Source organism: Oncorhynchus mykiss, unplaced genomic scaffold (assembly GCF_013265735.2).
Source record: "Oncorhynchus mykiss isolate Arlee unplaced genomic scaffold, USDA_OmykA_1.1 un_scaffold_231, whole genome shotgun sequence".
NCBI lineage: Eukaryota > Metazoa > Chordata > Actinopteri > Salmoniformes > Salmonidae > Oncorhynchus > Oncorhynchus mykiss.
This window is the reverse complement of record NW_023493698.1, coordinates 81,330-98,942: the sequence shown is the minus strand read 5'-3', so window position 1 is coordinate 98,942 and position 17,613 is coordinate 81,330. Positions and strand designations below refer to the sequence as shown.

General features: G+C 42.7%; 1 protein-coding gene across 1 annotated transcript in view; it reads right to left on the bottom strand.

Moving 5' to 3' along the window:
- Positions 1–17,613, bottom strand: part of LOC110517709 (NLR family CARD domain-containing protein 3-like) — a 283,581-nt gene that overhangs the window by 233,565 nt on the left and 32,403 nt on the right. The gene's annotated exons all lie outside the window — the stretch shown is intronic.

Below are 17,613 nucleotides of genomic sequence, written 5' to 3'. Positions count from 1 at the left end.
CTCAGTGTTCTGTCACCCATGGGGAAACTACGTCACCTCCAAGTCTAAGGGGAGACCTCGAGAATTCTAGCCCCTTGGGTGTTGCCATAGAGTTACATTAGAAATGCCCATCCAAGAAGGCTCAAAGTCATTGGCCACAGATAAAATGACGTCAAATCACATATGTACAGTAGCTTTGATTGGACTGATCATGTCAACATCATACCTTCAAAATCTTAGCTAGCAAGCTAGACAGTCATCATCATGAATCAAGTCGAAAATCTACTGGCAAATCATATGATGAGAAATAATAGACAAAACATATCGGTGCTCATCGGCCATTGGACATAAACACAACAAGTTGGAAATTTAACAACACGTGTTGAACGGTCATCCAACTCGGAATTGTAAATCCTCTTTCTAGAGAAACGACCTGAAGCTCAATGACCTCATCATGATTTGACCTTGTTTTTTCCGAGTTCCAGTTGTTTTGAAAGCACCATAAATCCAGAAAATTCCAGGCTTTGATGACAAAATTTTCCCACGAAGGACCGTGCCAACGGCCGTGCCAACTTCCTGTTCAAGTGAGCACAGCACAACAAGTTGAGTCCAAAACTGTTTTCTATGCTGCTGCATAAATATTGTAATATGCCAGGGAGATATGTATACCGTAGCTAAGAAAGTAATACTAAGTGTATGTTGTGTAGTAAGATGTTAGTAGCCCATGTGCCTCACCCTAATAATTCAGTATTTTTACCCCTCTTAATTACACCTACTGTTCTGACTTGGTGGTGCACATGTAGCATGTAACCTGTTTTAGAGAAATGTAATCATTGAATATTGTAAGAGCTTTCATTGTCTGCTTATATGCCCCCGTTATTTATCCTACTGTTCTGAATAGGTGTGCAGGGAGAACACTGTAAGAACGGCCCACATTATGAATTCTGTCGCTGTACATTTAAAAAATGCTAACCAAATAGTTATAGTGACTACGTCCGTCCGCTCACTCATTAATGTCTTAAGCAAAATTACAGATTGCCTCTTATCCGCTTGTGGTCCCCTTATGCCATAGATTGTACATCTCAATTGTCATTAGAAACCACATTTGTTTAAGCCATATCAGATATGTTTTTAAAGGCAGTAAATGAGGCTGAAAGACCTGTTTCGCTGCCAGACAAGGCTCTGCTGAAAGCCAGGTGTAGCAGTGGTAAGGTGTTGGGACACTGCTGATAGCCAGGTGTAGCAGTGGTAAGGTGTTGGGACTCTGCTGATAGTCAGGTGTAACAGTGGTAAGGTGTTGGGACTCTGCTGATAGCCAGGTGTAGCAGTGGTAAGGTGTTGGGACTCTGCTGATAGCCAGGTGTAGCAGTGGTAAGGTGTTGGGACTCTGCAGATAGTCAGGTGTAACAGTGGTAAGGTGTTGGGACTCTGCTGATAGCCAGGTGTAGCAGTGGTAAGGTGTTGGGACTCTGCTGATAGTCAGGTGTAACAGTGGTAAGGTGTTGGGACTCTGCTGATAGTCAGGTGTAACAGTGGTAAGGTGTTGGGACAGCTGTTCGGACTCTGCTGATATCCAGGTGTAGCAGTGGTAAGATGTTGGGACTCTGCTGATAACCAGGTGTAGCAGTGGTAAGGTGTTCCTGATTCCTGCACCTCCCTCCGTTAGGAGGCATGTAACATCATTAAATGTTTCTTGAAGGATGGATGATTTTTTAAAATTAATATTTATAACAAGAAAATATTCAAACACCTGGGAAACAGTTCGGGCTGGCCAACCCTCCTGGAGAGCAGCATTTTCTTCCAGCCCTGTTTTAAACAGACACTTCGCCCAAATGACCAAATATGAAATGTTTGTGTCCGTACCTGAAAGCAGTCTGTGGACAAGCAGACTGAACTGCCATCAACCATTAATATGATGATTTCCTGTGCAGAGCCTTGGTGTAGTGGTGACACTTCCTGGTACGTGTCTGATTTCCTGTGCAGAGCCTTGGTGGAGTGGTGACACTTCCTGGTACGTGTCTGATTTCCTGTGCAGAGCCTTGGTGGAGTGGTGACACTTCCTGGTACGTGTCTGATTTCCTGTGCAGAGCCTTGGTGGAGTGGTGACACTTCCTGGTACGTGTCTGATTTCCTGTGCAGAGCCTTGGTGGAGTGGTGACACTTCCTGGTACGTGTCTGATTTCCTGTGCAGAGCCTTGGTGGAGTGTTGACACTTCCTGGTACGTGTCTGATTTCCTGTGCAGAGCCTTGGTGGAGTGTTGACACTTCCTGGTACGTGTCTGATTTCCTGTGCAGAGCGTTGGTGTAGTGGTAACACTTCCTGGTACATGTCTGATTTCCTGTGCAGAGCCTTGGTGGAGTGGTGACACTTCCTGGTACGTCTCATACAACTTTCCACCTGAGAACAGAGATCAATCCCTGCTTCCAACCTGTTAATAACCTCTTGCGACGAGCAATCCCGTATCCGGGAGCGTAATTATAGCCTCAAGCTCATTACCATAACGCAACGTTAACTATTTTTGAAAATCGCAAATGAAATGAAATAAATATATTGGCCCACATGCTTAGCCTTTTGTTAACAACACTGTCTTCTCAGATTTTCAAAATATGCTTTTCAACCATAGCTACACAAGCATTTGTGTAAGAGTATTGATAGTTAGCATAGCATTAAGCCTAGCATTCAGCAGGCAACATTTTCACAAAAACAAGAAAAGCATTCAAATAAAATAATTTACCTTTGAAGAACTTCGGATATTTTCAATGAGGAGACTCTCAGTTAGATAGCAAATGTTCAGTTTTTCCAAAAATATTATTTGTGTAGTAGAAATCGCTCCGTTTTGTTCATCACGTTTAGCTAAGAAAAAACCCCGAAAATTCAGTCATTACAACGCAAACTTTTTTCAGAATTAACTCCATAATATCGACAGAAACATGGCAAACGTTGTTTAGAATCAATGCTCAAGGTGTTTTTCACATATCTATTCGATGCTAAATCATTCGTGGCAGTTGCCTTTCTCTTCTGAACCAAATGGAAACGTCCATGCAGCTGGAGATTACGCAATAATTTTGACGGAGGACACCAGGCGGACACCTTGTAAATGTAGTCTCTGATGGTCAATCTTCCAATGATATGCCTACAAATACGTCACAATGCTGTAGACACCTTGGGGAAACGAGTGTAGTGTAGGCTCATTCCTTGCGCATTCACAGCCATATAAGGAGTCATTGGAACACATTGCATTCAAAATCTGGGGACTTTCCTGTTTGAAATGTCATCTTGGTTTCGCCTGTAGCATCAGTTCTGTGGCACTCACAGACAATATCTTTGCAGTTTTGGAAACATCAGAGTGTTTTCTTTCCAAAGCTGTCAATTATATGCGTAGTCGAGCATCTTTTCGTGACAAAATTTCTTTTTTAAAACGGGAACGTTTTTCATCCAAAAATGAAATACTGCCCCCAGAGGTTCAAGAGGTTAAGGGATTTTTTTTATCAATGATGACTAATTATGTATACATTACAATCAGGACTGACTAATCAGAATACTATTATGTTACTGTATATGTACTAATCAGAATACTATTATTTTACTGTATATGTACTAATCAGAATACTATTATGTTACTGTATATGTACTAATCAGAATACTATTATGTTACTGTATATGTAACTAATCAGAATACTATTATGTTACTGTATATGTATGAGTTTTAATTCTTGATCCCAGTACTGAATATAATGTGTGTGAATGAATCGAGGATTAGAACAATGACGGTCTGTTCCTGGGTAGGAATGAATTAACGATATCTTCAGACTGGCTAGAATGCTTATCTACACCGGAAAACCTTGGCTCAGTCATAAATTATATTAAATTGGTAGGGAGACAGATGTGGGAAGACTTGAGATACATCCTTTGTACTGGAACGGAGATGGCACGGGTTGGTACTGGAACTAATGACGTCATTTTCAGTTTATAACCTGTGGTAACCTGTATCGTGTTCAGTACTCTCGTGAATAAACTCTGCTGTTGGACTTTAAGACTGGGCTCTGTCCATTATTATAGAATAAGGGTCTTACAAATCCTTATGAATCGACAGAGTGTTTAATTTTAATTGGGTATTACAACATAGAGCAATTTAATTCCTTTAACAAATTGGTCCTTCGAGCCGGATCTAAATATCCGTCCCTGCCATCTGGAGGTCGTACGCCGTTAAAATCGTGCACGTTAGTTAAGACCTGGCCTCTGAATTGAGGTTTAAAAAAAACAGGCCGGTATACACCCCAGAAGACAGGGGTGGTGACTAGATCCAAACGAACAGGGCAGCAGGTCAGTAGCCTTTATTCTCGAATTTGGGAGGGATTATTTAGGATATATTTTTGATTCATGTTCTAAAGGAGTTTGGATTGAATCAATGATCGGTGCTTAAATATTCTGAACAAATAAAATGGGTTTCTACCTTGGGTTTTAACCTAAATCGATAGGAAGGAAACAGGTCTGAAATTGACCTGTGGTAAGGTGCACTACCATAAATAAACTAGAGCTTAATAAATCCTGGTTTTGCCACCCGGAAGCTTATTAAAGGAGAGATATAGTACGCATTGGGGAATTAGGACGCTTGTTCCGTACAAATAGGATAGCCATTAATTCAAAAAATATACCTAAATAAAGTTTTAACCTGAGTCTATCTGTATATGGGAAGTAGTCTGACTATCAAGAAGTAGCAGATAAGATATATATATAACAGGTGAGGATAAATTTGGCTTGGTGAGAAGGCAGGGTAATTCTAGGCGAACAGACTAATTGAACCTGTACAATGCTGAAAGAAATTAATATCAAAGGATGAGGTTAACTTAGTTTAGAGTAGTGAGATATGAGATATTAACGTTGAAAGTCCCAAGGAGAATATCCTACTGGTGAAATGTAATGTCCGATCAAAAGTCATCTATAGACGTGGTTTCCAAAAAGGAGAAATACATACTGATTATCTTTAAAGAGACACACACATAGTCAGACAGAAAAGCAACTAAAGTAACTAAGTAACGGTAAATAGCAGATTCATAGAAATACACGCACATAGAATGTAAAATTAAATATAGAAAGGCATAGATAAGTGATTAAATACCATAGCTAAGTAACGGTAAGGATGGATAGAAATTCCTCAAAGGAAGTGTCAGAACTAACGGGAGATTACCGTTATAGGAGAACAAAGAGAATGGAAGGGAGGCGTCCAAAATCTGACTCAGACAAAGAACCCGAATGGAAGCTGATATTACTAATATAGTCAAAAATCAATGATTTTAGATAAAGTCAGTGAGACGCTTAGTGGTATTTGAGAGATAGGAGAGAAAGGAATTACTGTTTATATATTTAAGAATATATAAGTAGCACAGATACTTCTTAAAGTAGATAAGACACTTGACAGAGAATTGGTACAGGATTGATTTTTTAAAATCTTTATTTAACTAGGCAAGTCAGTTAAGAACAGATTCTTATTTTCAATGACAGCCTAGGAACAGTGGGTTAACTGCCTGTTCAGGGGCAGAACGACAGATTTGTACCTTGTCAGCTTGGGGGTTTGAACTTGCAACCTTCTGGTTACTACTCCAACACTCTAACCACTAAGCTACCCTGCCGCCCCGAATGGATGCCCAAGGGAGAATTGGACATACATGATAATGTCAGAACATAAGGATAATTTACTAATCCTACTAGTCATTACTAGTCATTATTTAGGGTAGATAAGGTTGTTACCTGGGCAGAGCCAGGTATCAAAAGGGGATGGGTAAGTTTGTGGTCTAGGATAGGACACTTAGTGGCCTATTGGATAATAAACTAATAATACATTTAAAAAAATGTAGCTAACAAATAGGCATAGAAGTTAAAGATAGAATCAGATAAAACATATGAGAAACTGTTTGTTAACCAAGCCTGTATGTCCAGGATTTTATGCATTACAGGTGAGGTCACTCAATCCGGTCCCTGAAGCCTGTTGGAGGGACCATACCAAGCACTCCTGGTGACTTCCTTCGCGGTGAGGATAGCTGAAAGAGTTCCCGGGGTGCGTATCACACATTGTGGGAGGGTAGGACACACTGACACTGTCGAACAATCACAGACGTAGGAGAGGAACCGCAAACCTTTTAGGGTGCGGGGGTCAAACTACTATTGAAGATTCCCGACTTTTCCCCAGCTGTGAGCGTTCATAGAAGTGAAGTCTTGGCCTCTTGCTTGAGATATATTTTCTGGGAAAAGGGTGGGGCTTCATCGGAGGGCTGTTCGTCTGAGCTGTCTTCTCGTGGGGGCCATATTCCTGATACAGCACGTCCCAAAAAAAAAAATTATCAAAATCAAATTTTATTTGTCACATACACATGGTTAGCAGATGTTAATGCGAGTGTAGCGAAATGCTTGTGCTTCTAGTTCCGACAATGCAGTAATAACCAACAAGTAATCTAACTAACAATTCCAAAACTACTGTCTTGTACACAGTGTAAGGGGATAAAGAATATGTACATAAGGATATATGAATGAGTGATGGTACAGAGCAGCATAGGCAAGATACAGTAGATGGTATCGAGTACAGTATATACATATGAGATGAGTATGTAAACAAAGTGGCATAGTTAAAGTGGCTAGTGATACAAGTATTACATAAGGATACAGTCGATGATATAGAGTACAGTATATACGTATGCATATGAGATGAATAATGTAGGGTAAGTAACATTATATAAGGTAGCATTGTTTAAAGTGGCTAGTGATATATTTACATCATTTCCCATCAATTCCCATTATTAAAGTGGCTGGAGTTGAGTCAGTGTCAGTGTGTTGGCAGCAGCCACTCAATGTTAGTGGTGGCTGTTTAACAGTCTGATGGCCTTGAGATAGAAGCTGTTTTTCAGTGTCTCGGTCCCAGCTTTGATGCACCTGTACTGACCTCGCCTTCTGGATGATAGCGGGGTGAACAGGCAGTGGCTCGGGTGGTTGATGTCCTTGATGATCTTTATGGCCTTCCTGTGACATCGGGTGGTGTAGGTGTCCTGGAGGGCAGGTAGTTTGCCCCCGGTGATGCGTTGTGCAGACCTCACTACCCTCTGGAGAGCCTTACGGTTGAGGGCGGAGCAGTTGCCGTACCAGGCTGTGATACAGCCCGCCAGGATGCTCTCGATTGTGCATCTGTAGAAGTTTGTGAGTGCTTTTGGTGACAAGCCGAATTTCTTCAGCCTCCTGAGGTTGAAGAGGCGCTGCTGCGCCTTCTTCACAATGCTGTCTGTGTGAGTGGACCAATTCAGTTTGTCTGTGATGTGTATGCCGAGGAACTTAAAACTTGCTACCCTCTCCACTACTGTTCCATCGATGTGGATAGGGGGGTGTTCCCTCTGCTGTTTCCTGAAGTCCACAATCATCTCCTTAGTTTTGTTGACGTTGAGTGTGAGGTTATTTTCCAGTACCCAGTTGCACAGGGCGGGGTCGAGACCCAGGGTCTCGAGCTTGATGACGAGCTTGGAGGGTACTATGGTGTTAAATGCCGAGCTGTAGTCAATGAACAGCATTCTCACATAGGTATTCCTCTTGTCCAGATGGGTTAGGGCGGTGTGCAGTGTGGTTGAGATTGCATCGTCTGTGGACCTATTTGGGCGGTAAGCAAATTGGAGTGGGTCTAGGGTGTCAGGTAGGGTGGAGGTGATATGGTCCTTGACTAGTCTCTCAAAGCACTTCATGATGACGGAAGTGAGTGCTACGGGGCGGTAGTCGTTTAGCTCAGTTACCTTAGCTTTCTTGGGAACAGGAACAATGGTGGCCCTCTTGAAGCATGTGGGAACAGCAGACTGGTATAGGGATTGATTGAATATGTCCGTAAACACACCGGCCAGCTGGTCTGCGCATGCTCTGAGGGCGCGGCTGGGGATGCCGTCTGGGCCTGCAGCCTTGCGAGGGTTAACACGTTTAAATGTCTTACTCACCTCGGCTGCAGTGAAGGAGAGACCGCATGTTTTCGTTGCAGGCCGTGTCAGTGGCACTGTATTGTCCTCAAAGCGGGCAAAAAAGTTATTTAGTCTGCCTGGGAGCAGGACGTCCTGGTCCGTGACTGGGCTGGATTTCTTCCTGTAGTCCGTGATTGACTGTAGACCCTGCCACATGCCTCTTGTGTCTGAGCCGTTGAATTGAGATTCTACTTTGTCTCTGTACTGACGCTTAGCTTGTTTGATAGCCTTGCGGAGGGAATAGCTGCACTGTTTGTATTCGGTCATGTTACCAGACACCTTGCCCTGATTAAAAGCAGTGGTTCGCGCTTTCAGTTTCACGCGAATGCTGCCATCAATCCACGGTTTCTGGTTAGGGAATGTTTTAATCGTTGCTATGGGAACGACATCTTCAACGCACGTTCTAATGAACTCGCACACCGAATCAGCGTATTCGTCAATGTTGTTGTCTGACGCAATACGAAACATGTCCCAGTCCACGTGGTGGAAGCAGTCTTGGAGTGTGGAGTCAGCTTGGTCGGACCAGCGTTGGACAGACCTCAGCGTGGGAGCCTCTTGTTTTAGTTTCTGTCTGTAGGCAGGGATCAACAAAATGGAGTCGTGGTCAGCTTTTCCGAAAGGGGGGTGGGGCAGGGTCTTATATGCGTCGCGGAAGTTAGAGTAACAATGATCCAAGGTCTTTCCACCCCTGGTTGCGCAATCGATATGCTGATAAAATTTAGGGAGTCTTGTTTTCAGATTAGCCTTGTTAAAATCCCCAGCTACAATGAATGCAGCCTCCGGATAAATGGTTTCCAGTTTGCAAAGAGTCAAATAAAGTTCATTCAGAGCCATCTATGTGTCTGCTTGGGGGGGGGAATATACGGCTGTGATTATAATCGAAGAGAATTCTCTTGGTAGATAATGCGGTCTACATTTGATTGTGAGGAATTCTAAATCAGGTGAACAGAAGGATTTGAGTTCCTGTATGTTTCTTTCATCACACCATGTCACGTTAGTCATAAGGCATACGCCCCCGCCCCTCTTCTTACCAGAAAGATGTTTGTTTCTGTCTGCGCGATGCGTGGAGAAACCCGTTGGCTGCACCGCCTCGGATAGCGTCTCTCCAGTGAGCCACGTTTCTGTGAAGCAAAGAACGCTACAGTCTCTGATGTCCCTCTGGAATGCTACCCTTGCTCGGATTTCATCAACCTTGTTGTCAAGAGACTGGACATTGGCAAGAAGAATGCTAGGGAGTAGTGCACGGTGTGCCCGTCTCCGGAGTCTGACCAGAAGACCGCCTCGTTTCCCTCATTTTCGGAGTTGTTTTTTTGGGTCGCTGCATGGAATCCACTCCGTTGTCCTGTTTGTAAGGCAGAACACAGGATCCGCGTCGCGAAAAACATATTCTTGGTCGTACTGATGGTGAGTTGATGCTGATCTTATATTCAGTAGTTCTTCTCGACTGTATGTAATGAAACCTAAGATGAGCTGGGGTACCAATGTAAGAAATAACACGTAAAAAACAAAAAACTGCATAGTTTCCTAGGAACGCGAAGCGAGGCGGCCATCTCTGTCGGCGCCGGAAGTCAATTACCACCTGAAGTCAATTCCCACCTGAGTATGCGGAGAGTGGTAATTGACCCATGGTTTAGACAATGAGGATTTGTGTTCCAAACAAGCATAAGAGATCCCTAGATCTGGGTAGACAGGAAGTTGAAGTAGAGGTTGGGAAGGATCTCTCAATGGAGTTTTATATAGACCAAATGGGGTCTTTAACTACATGGCAGTCTAGGACTCTGAGCCATTACGGTATATATCGGTACAGGTCCCCATGTGGGTCGTGGGGACAGGTCATAGCTCATACGGAGAGAGAGGGCTATATGAATCTACTTACCCAGTATGGAAGGAGGTGGAGTGTAGTGAAGGTGAGAGTTTTTGACTGTAATCCGGAGAGAGGGATGTATTGCATAAAGATATGCCTTACCCTTTAAACAGTAATGAAAGAGGATCTAGGATTATTGTATGTTGGATATGACCAGTTTTCAGTCGACACCCTAGTACAGTTCCGGGTAGAGGAGGTTAGGCCAGTATGGTAAAGCTGTTCATGAAAGCAGGAATGCCAGATAATGACAATTACATTGATTTGCAATATTTATTTCCACAGGTTCCCCTTTAAATCAAGACTTCCTCTCTTTACAGTGACCGGAGGAGATTATTACCGTTTGGCCCGGTACAGTACTCTTGGGAAATATGTAGGGGAAGTTAGTACCTGCAATTGGACAGAGAATATTACCACTGACGAGACCATGTCTAATCTGATAGGTTGTTTGAACTCTGGGGATTTCAATAAGGTAAAGTGGGCCAGGGCTGACATCTGGAGGTTGTGTGGGGGAATGATGTCAGGGCCAGGTTTTACCGGCAGATTGGACAGGATTATGCTCCCTTGTACATTTGGGAATGCCTTTCACACTCATTCAACACCAAGACATGAAGTTGGCCAAACAGGAGAAAATAAGTACTCCATCTGGGTCTTTTGAAGAGAGAGTATATATTGATAACGTTGAGGTTCTACTGGGGATACCAGACGAGTTCAGAGCAAGAAATCAGATCGTAGCAGGATTAGAGTTAAAACGTGTTGGATCTCTAGGGGCGCTATTTCATTTTTGGATAAAAAACGTTCCCGTTTTAAGCGCGATATTTTGTCACGAAAAGATGCTCGACTATGCATATTCTTGACAGTTTTTGAAAGAAAACACTCTGAAGTTTCAGAATCTGCAAATATTGTCTGTAAGTGCCCCAGAACTCATTCTACAGGCGAAACCAAGATGAAACGTCAAACAGGAAATGAGCAGAATTTCTGAAGCTCTGTTTTCTAATGTCTCCTTATATGGCTGTGAATGCGACAGGAATAAGCTTAGACCTTCTGCCGTTTCCCCAAGATGTCGGCAGCATTGTGACGTATTTGTAGGTATATCATTGGAAGATTGACCATAAGAGACTACATTTTCCAAGTGTCCGCCTGGTGTCCTGCGTCGAAATTGGTGCGCAAAGCCAAGTGCAAGTATTTTTCCATTTGATTGAGAGGAGAAACCATGCTTCCACGAACGATATATCATCGAAGAGATATGAAAAACACCTTGAGGATTGATTCTAAACCACGTTTGCCATGTTTTCAGTCGATATTATGGAGTTAATTTGGAAAAAAGTTCGCGTTTTGAGGACTGAATTTTCTGATTTTTTTTGTAGCCAAATGTGATGTACAAAACGGAGCTATTTCTAATACACAAAGAATCTTTTTGGAAAAAACTGAGCATTTGCTATCTAACTGAGAGTCTCCTCATTGAAAACATCCGAAGTTCTTCAAAGGTAAATGATTTTATTTTAAGGCTTTTATGTTTTTGTTGAAATGCTGCGTGCTGGATGCTAACGCTAATGCTAATGCTAAATGCTACGCTAGCTAGCTACTTTTACACAAATGATTGTTTTCCTATGGTTGAGAAGCATATTTTGAAAATCTGAGATGACAGTGTTGTTTACAAAAGGCTAAGCTTGAGAGATGGCATATTTATTTCATTTCATTTGCGATTTTCATGAATAGTTAACGTTGCGTTATGGTAATGAGCTTGAGTCTGTATTCACGTTACCGGATCCGGGATGGGGAGATCAGAGAGGTTTTAAGCATTTCCTGGTGGTCTACTCTCAATAAGAACGTGGACTGGATTAATTATATTTATTATATTCAACAGCGCTTTATCAATTATACCAGAGATGCTATTAAAGGTTTGGCAGAACAGACTGAAGCAACCAGCCTGATGGCTTGGCAGAATAGAATTGCATTAGATATGTTATTGGCTGAAAAGGGAGAAGTATGAGTGATTTTCGGGACCATGTTTGTGCTTACATCCCAAATAACACAGCTCCGGACGAATCAGTGCCCGAAGCCTCAGCTGGTTTGACCACCTTGGCTCACGGTTTGGCAGAAAACTCTGGTGTTGATACTTATCTGACTACTTGGTTTGATAGTACGTTTGGAAATTGGAAAAATGTTATGATCACTGTGTTATGGACTACATTCACCTGATGTGACTGTTTTAATTTTATGTGGCTGTTGTCTAATTCCCTGTGTACGAGGCCTTATTTCCAGGACTCTGGAGAAATCGATGACAATATATGGTGAGGTACCAGTGGATACCAGGTTCTGACCCGTGGAGTGCTGAATGCATGTCTACAGAACAAGTAGGGAGGCTAGGTTGTATCTTGTTTCAATATTAGACTGTTTTTTTTTAATGAAGATTGTAACAAAATTCCTGATAAGAAGAGTTATGATTCTGATGTAGGCCTAAAAACAGTCATTTCGAATGCAAGTAGTGGTGATGATCTTCGGATGTTTGCACTCACGAGACTCCCAGTTAGACAATAAATGTTAATTTTGTTCAATAAAGATTCTCTTTATATCCAAAAACCTCCATTTGGTTGGCCCGTTTTGTTCAGTAATCCACAGGCTCGTGCCGGTCACGGCGGGCAGACGAAAAATCCAAATAGTATCCAGAAAGTTTGTAGAAACATGTCATACGTTTTTTATAATCAATCATCAGGTTGTTTTTACAATAAATAATCGATAATATTTCAACCGGACGGTAGACTTTTCAATAGCAAAGAGAGAGAAAAGGTCTCGCTCCAGTGGCTCGCGCATGCACAAATCTGGGGACACCCAGCTATCCACTGACGCGATGTGATCATTCTCGCTCATTTTTCAGTATAAAAGCCTGAAATTATGTCTAAAGACTGTTCACACCTTGTGGAAGCCATAGAGAGAGAAATCTGGTTGATATCCCTTTAAATGGAGGGAAGGCATGCAATGGAACAGAGAGGTTTCAAAATAACAGCACTTCCTGGTTGGATTTTCCTCAGGCTTTCGCCTGCAATATCAGTTCTGTTATACTCACAGACAATATTTTGACAGTTTTGGGAACTTTAGAGTGTTTTCTATCCTAATCCAATTATATGCATATTCTAGCTTCTGGGCCTGAGAAATAGGCCGTTTCATTTGGGCACGTTTTTCATCCAAACATCAAAATACTGCCCCCTAGTCTCAAGAAGTTAAGGGAATATCCTCTGCAATGGTAAATTGGGAAGAAGTTGTGCTTTACAGATTGAGAAATGGTCTGGATGGATCATGGCTTTGCCAGGGGGGGTTGGAATGGTGTAAGAGATGAGGGGACAATGGGAGAAAAATTGGAATGGGGTGGATGATATGGTGGAAGTGAGGATGAGGAGATGGCGTTGGTTGATATGGTGGAAGGAGGATGAGGAGATGGCGTTGGTTGATATGGTGGAAGTGATAATGAGGAGATGGCGTTGGCTGATATGGTGGAAGGAGGATGAGGAGATGGCGTTGGCTGATATGGTGGAAGGGAGGATGAGGAGATGGCGTTGGTTGATATGGTGGAAAGGAGGATGAGGAGATGGCGTTGGCTGATATGGTGGAAGGGAGGATGAGGAGATGGCGTTGGCTGATATGGTGGAAGGGAGGATGAGGAGATGGCGTTGGTTGATATGGTGGAAAGGAGGATGAGGAGATGGCGTTGGCTGATATGGTGGAAGGGAGGATGAGGAGATGGCGTTGGCTGATATGGTGGAAGGGAGGATGAGGAGATGGCGTTGGTTGATATGGTGGAAGGGAGGATGAGGAGATGGCGTTGGTTGATATGGTGGAAGGGAGGATGAGGAGATGGCGTTGGTTGATATGGTGGAAGGAGGATGAGGAGATGGCGTTGGCTGCTATGGTGGAAGGAGGATGAGGAGATGGCGTTGGCTGATATTGTGGAAGGAGGATGAGGAGATGGTGTTGGCTGCTATGGTGGAAGGAGGATGAGGAGATGGCGTTGGCTGATATGGTGGAAGGAGGATGAGGAGATGGCGTTGGCTGATATGGTGGAAGGAGGATGAGGAGATGGCGTTGGCTGATATGGTGGAAGGAGGATGAGGAGATGGCGTTGGCTGATATGGTGGAAGGAAGGATGAGGAGATGGTGTTGGCTGCTATGGTGGAAGGAGGATGAGGAGATGACGTTGGCTGCTATGGTGGAAGGAGGATGAGGAGATGGTGTTGGCTGCTATGGTGGAAGGAGGTTGAGGAGATGGCGTTGGCTGATATGGTGGAAGGAGGATGAGGAGATGGTGTTGGCTGATATGGTGGAAGGAGGATAAGGACATGGCGTTGGCTGATATGGTGGAAGGAGGATGAGGAGATGGCGTTGGTTGATATGGTGGAAGGGAGGATGAGGAGATGGCGTTGGCTGATATGGTGGAAGGAGGTTGAGGAGATGGTGTTGGCTGCTATGGTGGAAGGAGGATGCGGAGATGGCGTTGGCTGATATGGTGGAAGGAGGATGAGGAGATGGTGTTGGCTGCTATGGTGGAAGGAGGTTGAGGAGATGGCGTTGGTTGGTATCTCGTATGTTTCCTCTGCACTGTGGCATCGGTTGTCATGTTTAGAGCCCTCGTCTGGCCTTCTGGCCAAGATACAGGCAAATATTGTTTTGGGTTCCACAAAGTATTTTGTATTTGTCAAAAGAGGAGGTTAAGGTCTTGTACATCTGGCTAGTAGGGCTGCTGCCTTCTGGTTTCAGTTTATTCAAACTGTACAAGCCACCTTTACTAAAGGGGACTGGTGATATGTAATGGAGAGTATTGATGGGGACTGGTGATATGTAATGGAGGGTATTGATGGGGACTGGTGATATGTAATGGGGGGTGATACATGGCATCATTGCAGTTAATGCTTTTGTTTCTGTCATTAACTCAGATGTTGGAGATGGATGTCCTTTATGTAATATAAGAGAAACAATGTTTCACTGTTTTATGGAGTGTGAGAGGATAAAGCCTCTCTCTGAGATACTAGAGTCTTTGTTTACAGCTGTAGGGGAGATGTTCAATAACACTGTTTGATGGAGTGTGAGAGGATAAAGCCTCTCTCTGAGATACTAGAGTCTTTGTTTACAGCTGTAGGGGAGATGTTCAATAACACTGTTTGATGGAGTGTGAGAGGATAAAGCCTCTCTCTGAGATACTAGAGTCTTTGTTTACAGCTGTAGGGGGGATTTTCAATAACACTGTTTTTATTTTGGGGTTTCAAAATAGTAAGATACAGAAAATACAATGTCAAATGTTACATTTTATTATGGGTCAAGATGATAAACAGAGGATCCATCTAAAACAGTATTAAACAAGATGATAAACAGAGGATCCATCTAAAACAGTATAAAACAAGATGATAAACAGAGGATCCATCTAAAACAAGATGATAAACAGAGGATCCATCTAAACAGTATAAAACAAGATGATAAACAGAGGATCCATCTAAAACAGTATAAAACAAGATGATAAACAGAGGATCCATCTAAAACAGTATAAAACAAGATGATAAACAGAGGATCCATCTAAAACAGTATAAAACAAGATGATAAACAGAGGATCCATCTAAAACAGTATAAAACAAGATGATAAACAGAGGATCCATCTAAAACAGTATAAAACAAGATGATAAACAGAGGATCCATCTAAAACAGTATAAAACAAGATGATAAACAGAGGATCCATCTAAAACAAGATGATAAACAGAGGATCCATCTAAAACAGTATAAAACAAGATGATAAACAGAGGATCCATCTAAAACACTATAAAACAAGATGATAAACAGAGGATCCATCTAAAACAGTATAAAACAAGTGCAGTATGTTCTGAGAATGTTACTTTAACGTCAACTCATAACGTCACACTATAACTTCATGGGAGTCTTGTGGAAAGACTGGATGTTGTTTTGGGGGGATTGAGTGACGTCTTCATCAACATTTGCAGAATATTCCTGTAATATTTTCACCTCTTGTCAGACGCCAACAGTCTAGTTGGCTGCAGACATTCATAAGGAGTTCTAGTAGTTTATTTGCCATTTGCAGGTATTAAAAGTAGTACATACATTGTAATTCCTTGTTGGAGCTCTCTCACATATAGGACAGTACATACCAGAGGAGGCTGGTGAGGGGAGGACGGCTCATAATAATGTCTGGAACAGAGTGAATGAAATGGAACACATGGAAACCACGTGTTTGATACCATTCCACTTATTCCCCTCCAGCCATTACAAGCCTGTCCTCCCCAATTAAGGTCCCACCAACCTCCTGTGGTACAAACACAAACAGTAAAATAGATCATAAAAATGCAAAGTGGTAAAAGATCAGAAATGGAACCAAAAGGTTCAGTCATGTTCTAATAGTCTGATGGAAACAGTTTAGGTTGATGATTTAACAGGCAGATAGAACTGGGATAGAAGCTGTTCTAGAACCTGTGGTCCAGAAACTGATTTAACAGGCAGATAGAACTGGGATAGAAGCTGTTCTAGAACCTGAGATCCAGAAACTGATTTAACAGGCAGATAGAACTGGGATAGAAGCTGTTCTAGAACCTGTGGTCCAGAAACTGATTTAACAGACAGATAGAACTGGGATAGAAGCTGTTCTAGAACCTGTGGTCCAGAAACTGATTTAACAGGCAGATAGAACTGGGATAGAAGCTGTTCTAGAACCTGTGGTCCAGAAACTGATTTAACAGGCAGATAGAACTGGGATAGAAGCTGTTCTAGAACCTGTGATCCAGAAACTGATTTAACAGGCAGATATAACTGGGATAGAAGCTGTTCTAGAATCTGTGATCCAGAAACTGATTTAACAGGCAGATAGAACTGGGATAGAAGCTGTTCTAGAACCTGTGATCCAGAAACTGATTTAACAGGCAGATAGAATTGGGATAGAAGCTGTTCTAGAACCTGTGGTCCAGAAACTGATTTAACAGGCAGATAGAACTGGGATAGAAGCTGTTCTAGAACCTGTCGTCCAGAAACTGATTTAACAGGCAGATAGAACTGGGATAGAAGCTGTTCTAGAACCTGTGGTCCAGAAACTGATTTAACAGGCAGATAGAACTGGGATAGAAGCTGTTCTAGAACCTGTGGTCCAGAAACTGATTTAACAGGCAGATAGAACGGGGATAGAAGCTGTTCTAGAACCTGTGATCCAGAAACTGATTTAACAGGCAGATAGAACTGGGATAGAAGCTGTTCTAGAATCTGTGATCCAGAAACTGATTTAACAGGCAGATAGAACTGGGATAGAAGCTGTTCTAGAACCTGTGATCCAGAAACTGATTTAACAGGCAGATAGAATTGGGATAGAAGCTGTTCTAGAACCTGTGGTCCAGAAACTGTTTCAACAGGCAGATAGAACTGGGATAGAAGCTGTTCTAGAACCTGTCGTCCAGAAACTGATTTAACAGGCAGATAGAACTGGGATAGAAGCTGTTCTAGAACCTGTGGTCCAGAAACTGATTTAACAGGCAGATAGAACTGGGATAGAAGCTGTTCTAGAACCTGTGGTCCAGAAACTGATTTAACAGGCAGATAGAACTGGGATAGAAGCTGTGATACAGAAACTGCCTAGCAACCACTGGTGTGTGTCCAGTGTGTGTCCAGTGTATGTGTGTGTGTCCAGCATGTGGGTGTGTGTCCAGTCTGTGTGTGTCCAGGGTTTGTGTGTCCAGTGTGTGTGTATCCAATGTGTTTGTGTCCAGTGTGTGTGTGTGTGTGTGTATATGTCCAGTGTGTGTGTCCGTCCA